This window comes from Lonchura striata, chromosome 6, assembly GCF_046129695.1.
Source record: "Lonchura striata isolate bLonStr1 chromosome 6, bLonStr1.mat, whole genome shotgun sequence".
Taxonomy (NCBI): Eukaryota; Metazoa; Chordata; class Aves; order Passeriformes; family Estrildidae; genus Lonchura; species Lonchura striata.
In genome coordinates, this window is record NC_134608.1 from 35,492,571 (window position 1) to 35,507,510 (window position 14,940).

General features: G+C 39.3%; 1 protein-coding gene across 1 annotated transcript in view; it reads right to left on the reverse strand.

Annotated features, from left to right (window-relative positions):
- Nucleotides 1-14,845, reverse strand: part of DPF3 (double PHD fingers 3) — a 189,588-nt gene extending 174,743 nt beyond the window's left edge. The window contains exons 1-2 of the mRNA XM_077784132.1: nucleotides 14,802-14,845; nucleotides 8,747-8,833 (exon numbers count right to left, since the gene is read on the reverse strand). The gene's annotated coding sequence lies outside the window, so the exon portion shown is untranslated. The remainder of the gene's footprint in view (nucleotides 1-8,746; nucleotides 8,834-14,801) is intronic.
- Nucleotides 14,846-14,940: the final 95 nt, after the last annotated feature.

Sequence of the window (14,940 nt, forward strand, 5' to 3'; positions counted from 1 at the left end):
AAGAGTTTGCCAATCTCACCCATAGCAGAATGTTTCCTTTAATCTGGTGTTGATGGCTAAAGTCCTTATGAAATACTATTTAAAAGCACTAGAACAAGTCTGATAGAATAAAAACATATACAAAGAATACTGCCAATGGTCCAGCTTGCAGAAAGTAGAACAGCTTACCAAATTATTTTCTTAGGGAGGATTCTCCCTGCTTGGCTCCTGCAAGCATCAGCTTCTCACTACAAAATGCAAGCAGTGGGAATCCAGCTTTCAGGAACCCTGTGCAACCAACAGCCACAAAATAAAGCCTTATGATTGATTACCCAGGTTATGACACTTCAGAAATGGTATAGCAGGCATAACTGACCTGCAATCTTTTCCACTCCCCTTTGGCGCTGCAACAGCTTCTTATTCTTTCCAAGCCATTGGCTAGTTCTTCTCCAAGTTCTTTTTATTAAAACCTTTTATCTCCCCACACAGCAACAATTTCTCCTAGCAATCACGACCATCCACTCTCATCACTCTTCTAGACAGAGGCATTGGCCAAATCCACTTTGGGAGAAGGGGAAGGATAACACAAACAGTCTGAGTTGTACTTGCATTTGTTATGGGAGAGGTGCTTATTGCTTAAGACCACATTCATAATCAGACAAGCAATGGTTTCCCTTACTCTATTTATATAATTGGAATAATTCACTAGCTAACACTTTTCCCAGCTCAATGCATGCCAACCTCCTGAAATGAATTCAAACTTCTGGAGCATGGAGGTTACATAACAAGGGTCAGTATGCAAAGCCTAGTGCCAGAGATATGCAGCTGTTTCCCTCACTCACACTCCCTCCTTCTGATTATTGAACATGAGAATCCCAGTTGTATTCTAGATACAAATGCAAGCATGTTATATTCCAAAGCTGGGAGCTATTCCAAACTGGACTGCTGGGGACATCCAAGTTTAGCCTCCTTGTTAGCATAGCATCCAGAATGCTGGAACCATAGGCATTCATTTCAAAGTTGCTGTATATTTAATTTTCTCTCGCTCACCCCAATACATACTCCAACCCACCAGCAAAAGCTCTGTTTCCCGTTGAATTCTTACAAAAATATCTTAAAACATCTGCTTAAAGGCTTGTGGAAATCCTATACCAATTTCAAAAATCTTATCAAGAAAAGTTAACCCTGGTTCAGCTAAACACCAAGACATTTGTGTACACATAATCATTGATACTATTCATTTGCTAGAGGTGAGCAATACTTCTAAATACCTTATGGAAACAAGCCTGGGAAGAGAAGTCACACAGGTATTAGACAGGACTGGAAAATAATTAGGAAGCAATGGCTGCTGAGACTCGGATATTACAAATAAATGATCTAGATTCAGAGGGTTACATGACTAATGCCAAGTCACTAAGTCTAAGAGCCCATAACAATAGGACACTTTGGAAAAGCAGAGTGGAGTATTTTAGAGTGCTGCAATATAGCTGTGTAAGCCTCAACTCACATAGTCTAAATTCCTTATGGGTCCCTGTGTCTAGTGTTTCCTATTAGGTAACTCTGGGAGTTATTGGATTCAGGGGCCTAGGCTTAGTCTCCTTAAGGCTGAACTTTTGGGCTACAGATGTTAAAAACAAACAGAAAAATCCCTGCCAGTCAGGTTCTGTTCCCATTTCCACTATGCAATTCTAACCTAAAGGCTTGGTTCTGCCATAGTCGCTTTCAACAGGAGGAAGGGCTGTCCAACATTGTCATTATCAAGTCCAGTTTCTTCTGCCAGTAAGATTTATTCTGCATTTATAGAGGTGTAAACTAAAGCAGAACATCATCTGTGCTTATATAGAGTATTTAAAACATGTATGTTTCTATTCAGAGCTGTGCAAATTTTCATATACTGTTCTCAAAGTCAGCCCAGAGGAGAAAGTGGTACTATCTAACATCAGCATCAAGAGTTGTGACCTGAAAAGAATCAGCATTTCTGTAAACCCATTTGTGCAGAATTGGGCCTAGATACAGTCCTTTGTTATGAAAGAACGGTCTTAATAAAAATAAAAAGATAGTTTAAAGAAAACCAGCTAAGAGCAATGTGCATGCAATTCTGTCGTGCTACACAGCCATTGCTTAATTTATCTGTTAACTCCCCAAACACACAATACGATACTGCGGGTGTGTCCGAATTAAGCCTCCATGTGTACTAGGTGCGGTGAGTACCACTGGGCGTGAGGCGTTCGAGGTCTCAGCAAACCCTGCGCGGCACATTCCTGCCTCTCTGCCCTGCTGCTCCCGGTGCGCTCCGCCCGCGCAGCGCTCCCGCCCGGCGCACCTGGGCCCGGCCCCGCGGCGCCCCCGCCCGGCACTGCCGCGGGCGCCTCCAGAGAACTTCCAGCATTCCGGCAGTTGCAGCGTTTCCAGCTGCGAGAGTGAAGGAAGTGCCTTAAATTTAGCAGTCATAAGGTCCGGTGACTCTACGGCTCCATGGCCTCGAAGTTCTGACGACTCGATTAATTTGGTGCCAGGTATTTGGCGTTACAAATTTTCTGTAGAAAACACGCACAAACGGACTGAGTCATGAACAGCTAGCATCAGAAAGCTGCTGGGATGCAGCAACCAAACACTCCTATGGATTGCACCTGGATTTCTGCAGTATTTGTTCCTCATCTGGAAGTCACACTTGCAGCAGGTAGCGGAGGGGAAGACCAGTGCCCTTCTGCTGAGTGCACTTCTCTGCTAAAGTATAAGGGCAGTAGGGCAGTGGGAAAAAAGTATTCAGTTGATTCAGTTTCCAGTTGCTGGAATGAATTATAATGTAATCCAGACAAAGGAACGGAATTAAGGCTTCTAAAAACCTGTGTTCTGGCATCTCCTAATTTTTTTTTTTTTGGGGGGGTGGGGTAAGGTGGACTAGACTTTGACACCATTATACTATTTCTGTTTTCTAATATGTTGTGTATATATACTATCATAGCTATATATAGCTATGATGGAGCATTGTGTACCATTCTGCTTTTCCGCAGAACCCTAAATACATGTCCTAGCACTAGGACAAGAGGTTACACCTCAAGACTATTCTTTTTACATACACACACACACATACACACAATCCCTCTCCAGCATTTGGGCATGCACACACAAGCACAGACTATCAATTAACCTTTGAAATCATGCTGGAAGCCTTGGGACAATCTCAAAATTACATCTGAGAATAACTAAAAAAAAAAAAAATCAGTGGTATATACACAAAATTATTAGTTACTTTCACTTTGCTTTACTGGTACAGAGATGCTCCTTTAAAGCCATTTTTTGAAGTGTTTTACCTGCTTTTTCTCTGTTCATTTGAAATCATAGTTCTGTTTGTAACACTTCTATTATTCATACAGCAGCCAAGTCTGACTTTACAGGGATGATGATGATGCTTCAGGTGAAAAATAAAACAAAAGGATCAGAGGAACACCTACACATAAGGTAGTGTTCTCATGCAAAAATTTTTAGTCAGGAACAATCAGGTAAGAGAAGGATGAAAAATATAGAAGATGTAAATAAAGCTTAGTATTTTTCACCATACGATGATCTTTAAAGACTAACAACATGTATTTGGGGTCACCTAGAATTTATAGTACATGTCCCAAATAACATGTCACTTTAGTTAGAGCCTATAGAGCCAAGGAAGCCTACAAGACATATATTTAAGTCTTAAATCACAAGGAAGTCAGTTACAGTATTTAAACTGACTTTTCACAAATGCAAGTGTGTCATTCATTTTCTAATACCCTAAAAAAGCCAAAACCAATAATATCATCCAGTGGAAACCCTTTACAAAACCAAACTTATGCTTACAAGATCAGATATTTCTTATTTTAAGAAATTTTAACTTAATATATTATACCACTGGTTTCAGTCATCAAAGTAGTTTCAAGCTTATTATGGAAAGATTATTTCCTTAAACCAGAAAAAGTGACACATCAACACTTCATGTTTTTCTTTTTTCCTCCAGACTACAAAAAACCCACCCAAACTTTCTCCAAGAATAAAGATAAACAAAAATAAATATTTACCCCGAGCAATTGTCTGCAGGGGAAAAAAACTTCAGCTGCCTCCCACTTAACCCAACTTCAGCTGAAGAGGGAAGGTTGAAGGACAGCCCTATGAAAAGGACACTGCGGTGAAACAATTTGTCACTGGCCTCGGCATTAAGTCACCTGGTACTTCTCTCTAGCATTTTGGAAACTGGCCAGGATACTTCTGCTGTCACACTAATACAGAAAAAAATCCTTTTTTTCCACTCAACCCTCCCAACCCTTCCCACCTCAGCCAGCCAGTGGCTGGTGACAGAGTAGGATGACATCTACCTACCATCCAGGCTGACAAGAACCCAGTGACAGTAACCAACCCAGGCCACTATCCCTGTTTCAGGAAAGGAACATGCATGCAAAAACTCTCCTACAGGTGGTATAACAGGTTGAAACAAAATGCAGTGAAAAGACCAAATAAATGAAGACTTGCAATGTGTCCATTAACATCAGGAGTATTAAAGGACATTGTCAAGTTACTACACCCAAAACTAAGACAGTGCCTGATTCACCTCTCAGATTAGTTTAGGTACTCACATCACAAGTCTGACCCAGAATATTTATAAATTAACAAAAATTGTAACATGCATATTATTTTGACACTTTAAGTCAGTAGGTTTGCTTTGGCTCAGCAAAATGAGCTGCAGTGGTGTGTTTTGTGCCTCTCAGGAGACTCGGTGTTCTTAGATAAGAAACCTCTAAATGCTACTCCAGGATTTAGCACCTAATCCACATTTCATAAAAATAATTCTAGAGAATGAAATAGGCTTTGCATCAGATCTATCAGGGTGTGTCTTCCTCCTCCATGGCCAGTCTTGCCTACTTGCTACCTATACCATGACACACAGCAAAACTGTGGCTGCATCTTGTTTGGCTGGCCAGAGGAGAAAGCTGGGCCAGTTTACCCCAGCAAACTCCACAGGCAAGTGTCCCACTTCCTGTAACCTTCAGAGATGCAAAGCTGCACAAAACTCGACTCAAGAGAAGAGTGGCTGGGCCATCCAACAGGATTTTCTGTCTTAGACACTGTTCCATGCAGGTGTAGAAGTGTCACTTATGCATCCAGAGGTTTACTCTGACCTACCCTTCCAATGGTGCTGTCATCCTAAAATTGTCACACAAACACAACATAAATATCAGGCATATCTCTGAACTCAGAAAACAGAAGCAAAACCAGCTGGTTTCAGAAACCAGCACAGCTTGTTAATAATGTTTTAAGTAATACTACAGAGGTGACTTTAAACTGGAACTTTTATGAATTCATTCTTCCTAATGGATAGGATGAATTTAACACGTTAAGACTAGTACAGCTTAGATAAAAGAATATCTGTATTCTAATTGCTTATATCCTTAGATTGTATCTACTGTAGCTCCACTTAATAGAATGTATTCATGGCACACATTCAGGGAGCAATCAGAAAGATGTGCATTTCTTCTATGCCACTCCTTGCACACTGCAGCTTACTACAGGCCAGCAGCACAAGAGACCACCAGATTCTGCAGCATTAGCTAAGCCTGAATAAATTATTTTTAACTGCAACTACCAAGCTCTTATCCTCTTTAGAGACAGACACATTCTTTGTGTATGTGCTGCATACAAAAATTTTAATAACATCTCTTCCAGTCCCTGCAGCATTGCTTGCCACTACCAGCAACAGGCAGAAAGAAATCAGGGCCACTTAGTAACCCCTTTCCAGTGAGATTTTTCTTTTCATCAAACTATTTTACAATAACTCAGAAAGTCAGTAACCATTTCCTTTCAGCCACATTCCATTTCTAGTGTATTCCAAGTTATTTCATCACCACTAGAATTGGGAAACTAGGAGTGATGGATTTTTCCTTAAATTCCCCCCTAAAGCAAGCTCCCTTCAGTCTACCTACTGAAAGGGCATTGTGAGGTAGCAGACAGTTTCAGTGATTATTTTCAACTAATCTGCAGAGAAGCTTTGGAACTAAACTTTATTCTTCCTACATAACTGATCTCAGAAAGAGTAATCTTTCCTTTTTTTTTTGTTTGTTTGTTTTTGTTTTTTTGTTTTGTTTTTGTTTTGGAGATTTTCAAAATATGAGGGGAAGAGGCAGAGGGAAATGAAAAACTGATTCATAAGACATAAAATGGCAGCTAAAATGGTGACAAATTGACATATTTTAAAAAGTCCTAACACTGCATGTACACCTTCAGCCTCTGAATTACTTATTGCCAGTCAAGAACAAGATCTTGGGATATAACCAGGAATTATTTGAGAGCAGCTCACTATTGAACCACAAGTCAAAGACGACACACTCTGGGCATTGTGCCACAGCACAGGAATCTATAATGTGCTTAATTTCTCAATACTTTGTACTGTTTGTTAGAGATAAAAAAGGTAGAAATAAGGATAACCAGAATGCTCAAAAGGCATAGAATAATTTCTGTACCATCAGTTTCTACAACCAAAAATAAGAATAACTGTCCAGCTATTTGTCCAATATAGGCTTTTTTATCCACCTGTTATGGCCTATTCCCATATCACAACCTTTACTACTAGAATAATTGCTTTAGTGAATGTGCCCCACAGAATTCTATCCAACAAAATTATGCTATGTAGGTCAAAAAGAATGTCAAAACAAAATACAGGTGACTATCCAACTATTTTCACTTATTTCTTAAATCTCCTTTTTTTTTTTTTTTTTTTTTTTTTTGAGAGAGAGAGAGAGAGAAACATATCAAAATAGTCTTTAAATGATCCTCCCTCATTTCACAGGGTTGATGACTGCATGAATGTATGCAACTGTCTACAAGGAAGGTTGCTAATCACCTGTATTCCTTCCAAAATAAATTTTTAGTGGATATGCTCCTCAAGTAGAAGTACTTCTCTACTGGACACAGTATACATGCAGAACCAGCAACATTGTACAAAGGCATTAATCTGCTCTTCCAATTTTATCCAGAACACAGGGAAGCAATTTTATTTCACTGATTTATCAATGTACAAGGTTCACCCTGTATGTTACTTCTAAGAAGTTCCCCTAGACTTTGAGCTTTCATACAACTCAGTGATAATCTGTACTTCCCTTTTCTTCCACACTTCTGAAACAATTTGTTTCAGAAGTGCTGTTTTCAGCTGTTCTGAAACATCATTCTGAACAAAGATAAAATATGTTTAAGTACTCAAAATGAGGATGCTCTACCAGCTGATGCAATCATACTTAGCCTTAGGAAAGCAGCCATTTTCTATAAAGAAAATAAGAAAACACTATTAATCAACTTCCACTGAGTTTTTACCCAGGTAAGAGGAAAAAAAAAACCAACAAAACAAAACAAAAAAAAAAAAAAAAAAAACAAACAAACAAAAAAAAAAAACAACAAACCAAAACCTACATATCACACACAATTAAATCTTGTTGGGTAATTAACACAGATCAAACCCTGTGGCCAGGTAGTCTCTTAAGGGCCCTGGAAGCTCTTAACCATTTTCATATAGAGTTCTGTCCTCCTACCTGTTTTAGGACAGAATTTATATGATCCTACAGCCAGTTACTTACCTATTCTTTTTTTTTGGGACCTTCAGAGTTTTTCCTCCTCCCAGTTAGAAAGTGCTTTCTCAAGGAAATAATAGCTCAACCAAGCCCATAAACCATCTTCTATATCCTACCTCCTCATTCAATTTCCATCCAATCAAGCTGAGAACTGAAGTTTTTTAGTTGGTCTTGTTTTTATTTTGGAACTGTGAACTGATATATTACATCTTGTATGTGAAATAATTATTGCTTCAATTCCACGAAGCACATAAGTAGTTTCAGTTGTCTTCAGACTTTCAAAGATCATTGCAAAACAGTGGTATGACTACCCTATCTGCAGTGTTGTTTTAATTTAGTCATTTATTTAATATTTCTTCCCAGAAATAGTATATTGTTTTCATTTAGTGTTGTGTGTCTTGTCTAATATGTTTTTATTTCATCATTTTCCACAGGTACACAAAAATGACAGGTCATAAACTGTGCAGAAAGGTAATTGTATTAGTTTGTACTAGTGGGAGTTCCTGCAGTGCTACTCCCATGGGCAGACTTCTGCACTAGGCACATGCTTTGAAATCTACAGGCTGGTATCTATACTGGTAGTTACATGCAACTACAGCTCACTATTCCTGGCTTCAATTCAGTGCCCAGAAGAGCAGCAGCTTGAAAACCAGGTCTTAGAAGGGCTCCATGAAGCAGAGCATCTATGGAGCCTACAATGAAACAGGCATTCCAGACAATTGGAAGGCAATGTCACCATCCATTATAAATATCAGGGTACACATGCAATTAGAATGACCAAAGGCACAGCAGTCTAAGAACAAAATGTAAGACTGAACCACAGTGACGTGTCTGGAAGCATCCAGAACATATAAATAATAATATAAATGACTGTATTGTATTACATTATATATTACCATTTAATATATATTACTGTATGTTAATATAGTAATACAGGTATATAAATAGTAACCAAGACATGAGTAGACAATATACATTATCATTATGAGACCACGTATCTGGAGGTTATCTTCAACTTTCCTTCAAGCCCTTCCCCAGTCACCAAACAAATCAAAGAACCCACACATAAACTCTACAGACTACAGATATATAGAGACTGCTTTCCCATGGTAACCTTCCCCCCTCTCACCCTTACTCCTTCAGAATATGCTCCTGAAAGTCCTCAAAAGAAACTTGCTTACCCCACTTTAGACACCAGTACTAGGAAGTCTCCCACACCAGTCTGCATCCACTGAGCTGAGCTTCTTCCTTTTCCTGCCATGTTCTCCCTGAGAGAGGATTCAGAAGAGAATGAGAGACGAATTCTTAACCTCATAAAATTTCATTCCCTTTCCTTAAAATAAAAATAAACAAACAAAAAAAAACCCACCCCAAAAAACACTTGAAACAAGAAATTCCAATACATATCTTCAAAGATGAGGTTGGGGGGGAGGGAGACTAAGCAAGTCACTCCTGCAAACAGTACCTTTACAAAGGGAATATCTACAGCACAATGCACTCAAGACAGCTCAGGAAGCCCACGCTCCAAAACAGTGTTCATTACTGTCCATTTCTGAGAACCACCCTCATAGATTATAATGCCTCCTTGCACACAAGTCTCTTCAATAACTTGCTTTCCTCTGCACATGAGCAGAACATAGACTTTGAGGAATGAGGTATTAGTAGCCCTGTAACACTATATCTTTAGTTGGTAGGAACTTCAAAGATAAAGTTGTTTTCTGAAAGCAAAACACTGACTTCCAGATTGAAATTTCTAGAGAAGGGTTATTTCCTGCAATATCATCAGTCTGTACATCTGTTCAAAGTCTCATGTATTTAATATAGAAGTCTGATAAGAAAGATGATTCCTATGGTCTGTGTCACAAATTTTTCTTCCAGACAGAAATCAGCTCTCAGAGCCCTGACATCTGCTACTGATGTGTAAAAGCAAAACAGTTCACCTCTTCTGTATAAAAGCACAACCTTAATACCCAAAGCAGGCAAGGGAGACTACGAAGCAGCAGACAAGATTTTGACCCCAAAAGAGAACACTTCCTTGGAGATGCTGACTAGCTCTTTTCTTGGCAAGTATTAAATACAAGACTAGAAATCAATCTTGTAACTGCAAGCACTTTGTGTATTAGAAGCTCATAAGCCAAACAAATGAGTTTGGAGGAAATAAAGCTGCCAGCTGCCACTACTCTAATGACAGCACTATTTACACCAGGAACTTGACCTTCCAATGCAGATCTTGAGTTATCCCCCTAAAAAGGGGCAGGACAGCATTATTCAACACAGGTTTCCTCACCATCAGGATATTCTACTCTACTATGGCTCTGCAAGGAAATGTAAGTTCCAATTCAGCATTCTGGCAGCGTAAGCTTTGTTAGCATTCCTACCTGCTTGACTAATTTCTTTACCATCTGCAGACATGATTTTTTACCAAAAAAAAAATTAATAAAGAAGCCAGTTTTTGTTTTGAACTGACATGTCAGAGCTATAGCATCATAGGAAACATGGGAGAGCACAGACATCTCTGTGGTCAACATCACTTTCAAACCTCAATTATTTCAAATCTCAATATATAATGCCTTCAAATTAGCATTCTCCCCATCCATACACTGAAACATGTGGTAATGAAGTTCTGGTTTTGTAGACAGAGATATGTTGATCTATGTGTATACTCACTCAACTTTCATAAGCTCACACCACCATCAGGACAGGTGAATATTGTTACACATTTAATAGTCCTTAGGCTGGGGCCACAAGTAATAATGACAGAAGTCAAAAACCCACAAAAGACTTTTCAGAGTGTTAAGTAATGGCTCATGCTACACATAAAAAAATATTTAGGTATTTAGCTAAAACATCAAAAATTTTCAAAAGGATTACCCATGTATCCAGCACTGTCATTCAAAACACAACATGCAATTTTTGAAAGAAAAGAGAGCAGACCATGGCAAACAGAAGGTCTCAGAGGGGTTTTACCAAAGACGGTCTCTTGGAATGTGCCAGCCCATCTGAACAGACCCATAACACCACAGCTCCATTTCTACCAATACACAGAACCATGTACATTTTTGACACCCACTCATGCCTGCATGTTCTGTAGTCCATCTTCTGATTATAATCCGAAATTATAAAGTCCCTCCAGAGGTGGCATAAATAATTTTTAAATAAAACTTACTTCTGGTAAATACTACATACAAATTATTAATTTCAATCCACAGGAAAAAGATAAATTCATTACTGATCAGACTATCCAGTAAATTATGTCTAAGCATTTCTATTAAGAAAAGCATTTAAAAGAAGGCAAGGTTTGACCAGCATATATCTTACTCCCAAAGATACTTGACTGGAAGAGACTTCAGGTGTAGTGTCAGAACAAAATTTGAATGTGTATCACTTACATATTTTATATATTATAAAAATAATATATATTTTATAACTAAAAGACATACATATATGTAAATACTAAGAGCTGGTACATATCTCATGTGCATTCTTTTAATGACATCTGACCTGCAGGGTAGACAAAGAAAGGAGCTTCACCTTCTCACTTGGAGGGAAAGTCTGGCTAAGATATGCAACCCCAGTGGCCCTGGAATTTACGGCTATAAATACAAATAAATACACTTTTACAAAGAGATTCATTGGTGCATTTCTGCTTCTAAAATCGATTTTTATAGGGATTCAATACTTGGTACAGAAGACCCTACAGAGCCAAGACACAGTGGTTTTGTGCAAATGCACTGCTGCCCTCTTCTGGGTCAGCTCCGATTCGCTCCCATCCTTAGAACACCCAGCAGACTCTCAAGGGGAGCTGCACCTCCAAGACCATCAGGACCACTTTGGGAGCTCGAGATTTAAACTAGAAAGAGCAAAAAAGTGAAACATACACATATACAGAATAAACTCATGAAGTTATTGATCTTTATAGTAACCAAATTGCAACAATTCATCACCTTAATTCCTTAAATCCTTCAGCAGTTTCTTTCTTTGTTTAGATGGAAGAAAGTTTTCCTAATAGCCACCAAAAGTGTTGTCAAGCATTAGGACAAGCTGCAAAAGCAGTGGAGTCATCATTCCTGGAGATATTTAAAATATGTGTAGATATGGCACCTGGGGATGTGGTAGAGTGGGAGACATGGCAGTGTTCAGTTAGTGGCTGGACTTGACCATCTTAAAGATCTTTTCCAATCTAATTGATTTTATGACCTAACACCAGAGAATCCAAAAGTTATTTACTGCATTAATGTACCATGGCCCAGCTTCATATTGCATGGCCCAGCTTCATATTGCATGGCCCAGCTTCTTATAGCATGGCCTAGCTTCATATTGCATGGCTCAGCTTGATATTGCATGGCCACCTTCATATCACATGGCCTAGTTTCATATTGCATGGCCCAGCATAATTACAGCAGAGCCTGTGGGACAGCACAGCATTCTGAAAACTATGATAAAATGGCAAATAGCAACTTTCACAGAAGCTTTGACACTATTATTGCAGAACTGCTGCAGCTCATAACGCAGAGTAAGCACAAAGATTCTTAAAGTGCTTTGATTTCAACAGTATTAGAACAAACACAAATTATACTATTAGACAAAATCCTACTTTTGATTACCCTGCATAAATCCTGGGTAATCCATGGGCCCAGGTACCCTTCCCACTTACTAAAGCTTAATGAGTTGTCTTACACAAGCCGAGCTTTAACAGGCAGAACACAGGTTTAGCCTCCAGAAAGCATGAGACAAAATACACAGCAAAAGAAGAGCTCAGACAAACTAATTTTAATTTTTAGATGCAACTAGTAAGAATGAACACAGACTCAGACCCTGCAGTTCATCTGAAAGGCAACTCATTAAACTGTAGTAATACAAAACCTACATTCAAACCTTCAAGTCTAATGTTATTGATAAAACTTGGTCTTTACTGAATGTTTGAACATAATTTACAATTACATTTCAGTCAACTAAATAAGCATAATCTGAACACGTCTATTTAATCAACTACAGTGGTATAAACCCAGTCCCTAAGGTCAAGGAATTAGAAAAACAGCCAAGGTGGACACAGCGCAGAGTGCATTCCTCAGGGCAGGATGGTCTGCGCCAGTTCATGAACCAGCCTGAGATGAGCAGCATGAAATCTTTACCAGAACAAGCACAGCAATTCCACAAACTGGAAACTGGTCACAAAGCAGCTCTCAAACTGCTCACACTTCTGGCCATAAGCTTCATGAAAGTTGGCATTGCTGCACAGCAGTAGGACAACCTACAACTCCAACCTGAGTACAGCCTGCAAAACAAACTCGGCACTAGGAAGGCCTCAGCTGAGTAGTGGTATATCCAATTTTTAGGAACGCACTTCAAGGAAAGATCTGTTCTCCATGAAAGGGGTCCAAAAGAGGAAGCAAGCAGCATCAAAGCTAAAAGTTGTCATCTGTAATATCCTAGTAGAATGGTATTCCTGAGGCAATCTACAGAAAATTATTCAAAAGGGACACCTTTTTCATATTTCAAATATGGAATATAGCTGCAGAGAACAAGGTAACAAATTGTTTTCTATATCTACAGAAGGAAGAAGGAATAGCAGTAATGTTTTTAAACATGCAGCAATAAGCAATAAGGTAATACATCAGGAAACCTTTCAGTGAGATATAATAATAAATACTAAAATAAAATAATCAGTATAAACCAAAATAAAAGGCTTTAGGTAGAGGTTAGACAAACTATTGCTAAGAAACAATGTACAGGTGAATGTGTGCATTTTATTTATATATTTATATATTTGTAATTTGTATATTTTATTTCAGTGCATACATGGAAAACCAGTGATCTCTGAAATATCTTCCAGCCTATTCTTTATTAACTTTCATAGTAAGTACCTGCAAACAAATGAGAAAACAAATCATTAATACACTTCTTCCTCAATGGTAACTATTTCAGTCACAGGAATCCCTCAGCTTATAAGCAGCATATACTGGTCACAGAACCTTGAATATTGCTCACTGGGCACCAGAAATTAAACAGATGAAACAAAATTAATGAACAAAGCAGAGTATAACAGCACTTGCAAAACATTAGACATTCTGGACTATTACCCATAAGCCAGGAAATACCAGGAAAAAAACACTCCCTAGAACCCTGTGCATAGGTGTACCAGCATCAAATTTACATCAAGTACAAAGACCATATAAACCAACTTTGTATACAGTCAACACCAGTGACAGTTTTAGAAACAGTTCACCTTTAGTATGTACTTTTCTCCTATTACTGTATTAAAATTCAAAATTATCTTGTGAAAGCTAAAGATCACTATCATGAAACCACAATCTTATAAAGACAGAGTTCACAAACTGTATATTGCAAGCCACAGGTGACTTCTTCAGCTGTTTGTATCCCTGAGTGAATACTTTCCAAGACTATTTTAATTCTGTGTTTTGAACTTAAAACACAGATCACGCAATGAGAAACAAAAAAATACTATCTCCCAAAAATTACTTTCTGGCCAATTAAGACAGCAAACTTGTGCAAAGTCTAAACATTGAAAGTAGCAAAAACCAATTGCCTATTTTCCCAGTACTGGCATTATTTATTTAAGTTATTAAAGCAATCAAGAAACCTCACTTCCTTTTGGAAGCAAAAAGGCTAAACCATTATTTTCCCACGTATTTTAAGTACAGCTTTATTTTGTTTGTTTTAACCTTAATCATTCATTAAATTAACAAACTTCTTTACAACCCTGGTTACAGATTTCTTTAAAAGTCCTAGATGCTAAACAAGCGGGAAGGGGAATGTCATTGTACAAGAAGTGCTTATGGTCACTTAAGTAAAGGATTAAGAAGAGAAGGGGTTTATTACTCGGACTAGAAGAAGGGAGCCACACCACACCCTAGTGGTGCTCGGAGCAGTGGGGAGCTGCCGCCGAGCGCCGCAGCCCGAGCCTGTGCGCCCACCTCGTGCCTCAACACTGCCCACCAGCAGAAGGTGGGCAAAATAAAAAAATCAAAACAAGAAAAAAATTAAGCACCATGGCACTCCCTCTCAGCCGGGAGAGTCACTTTCAAGACATTATCTTTTCTGAGTTTTTGATAAATTCAGAGCGGTTGTAACAGCTTCCAGCTACCCACGGCCAAATGAGGGCTTTGAGGGCTCACCCCGCAGCGCTGAGGCCAAAACCCCAGAGGCAGAAGGACAGTCACGGCCACGCCACCTCCCAGCAAACCCAAGCCGCTCTGCCCTGCGTTGCTTCCCTACCGTGCTAAGCGACCCTATCGGCCCCGCGTCCGTCACCGGCCGCGCTAAGCGCCCCCTCCCAGCCCGCACCTCCGCGCCCTCAGCGCCGCGCCCGCTCCCTCCGCCCGCCCCAGCCCGGCCCCGCCCCCGCGCGGCGCAC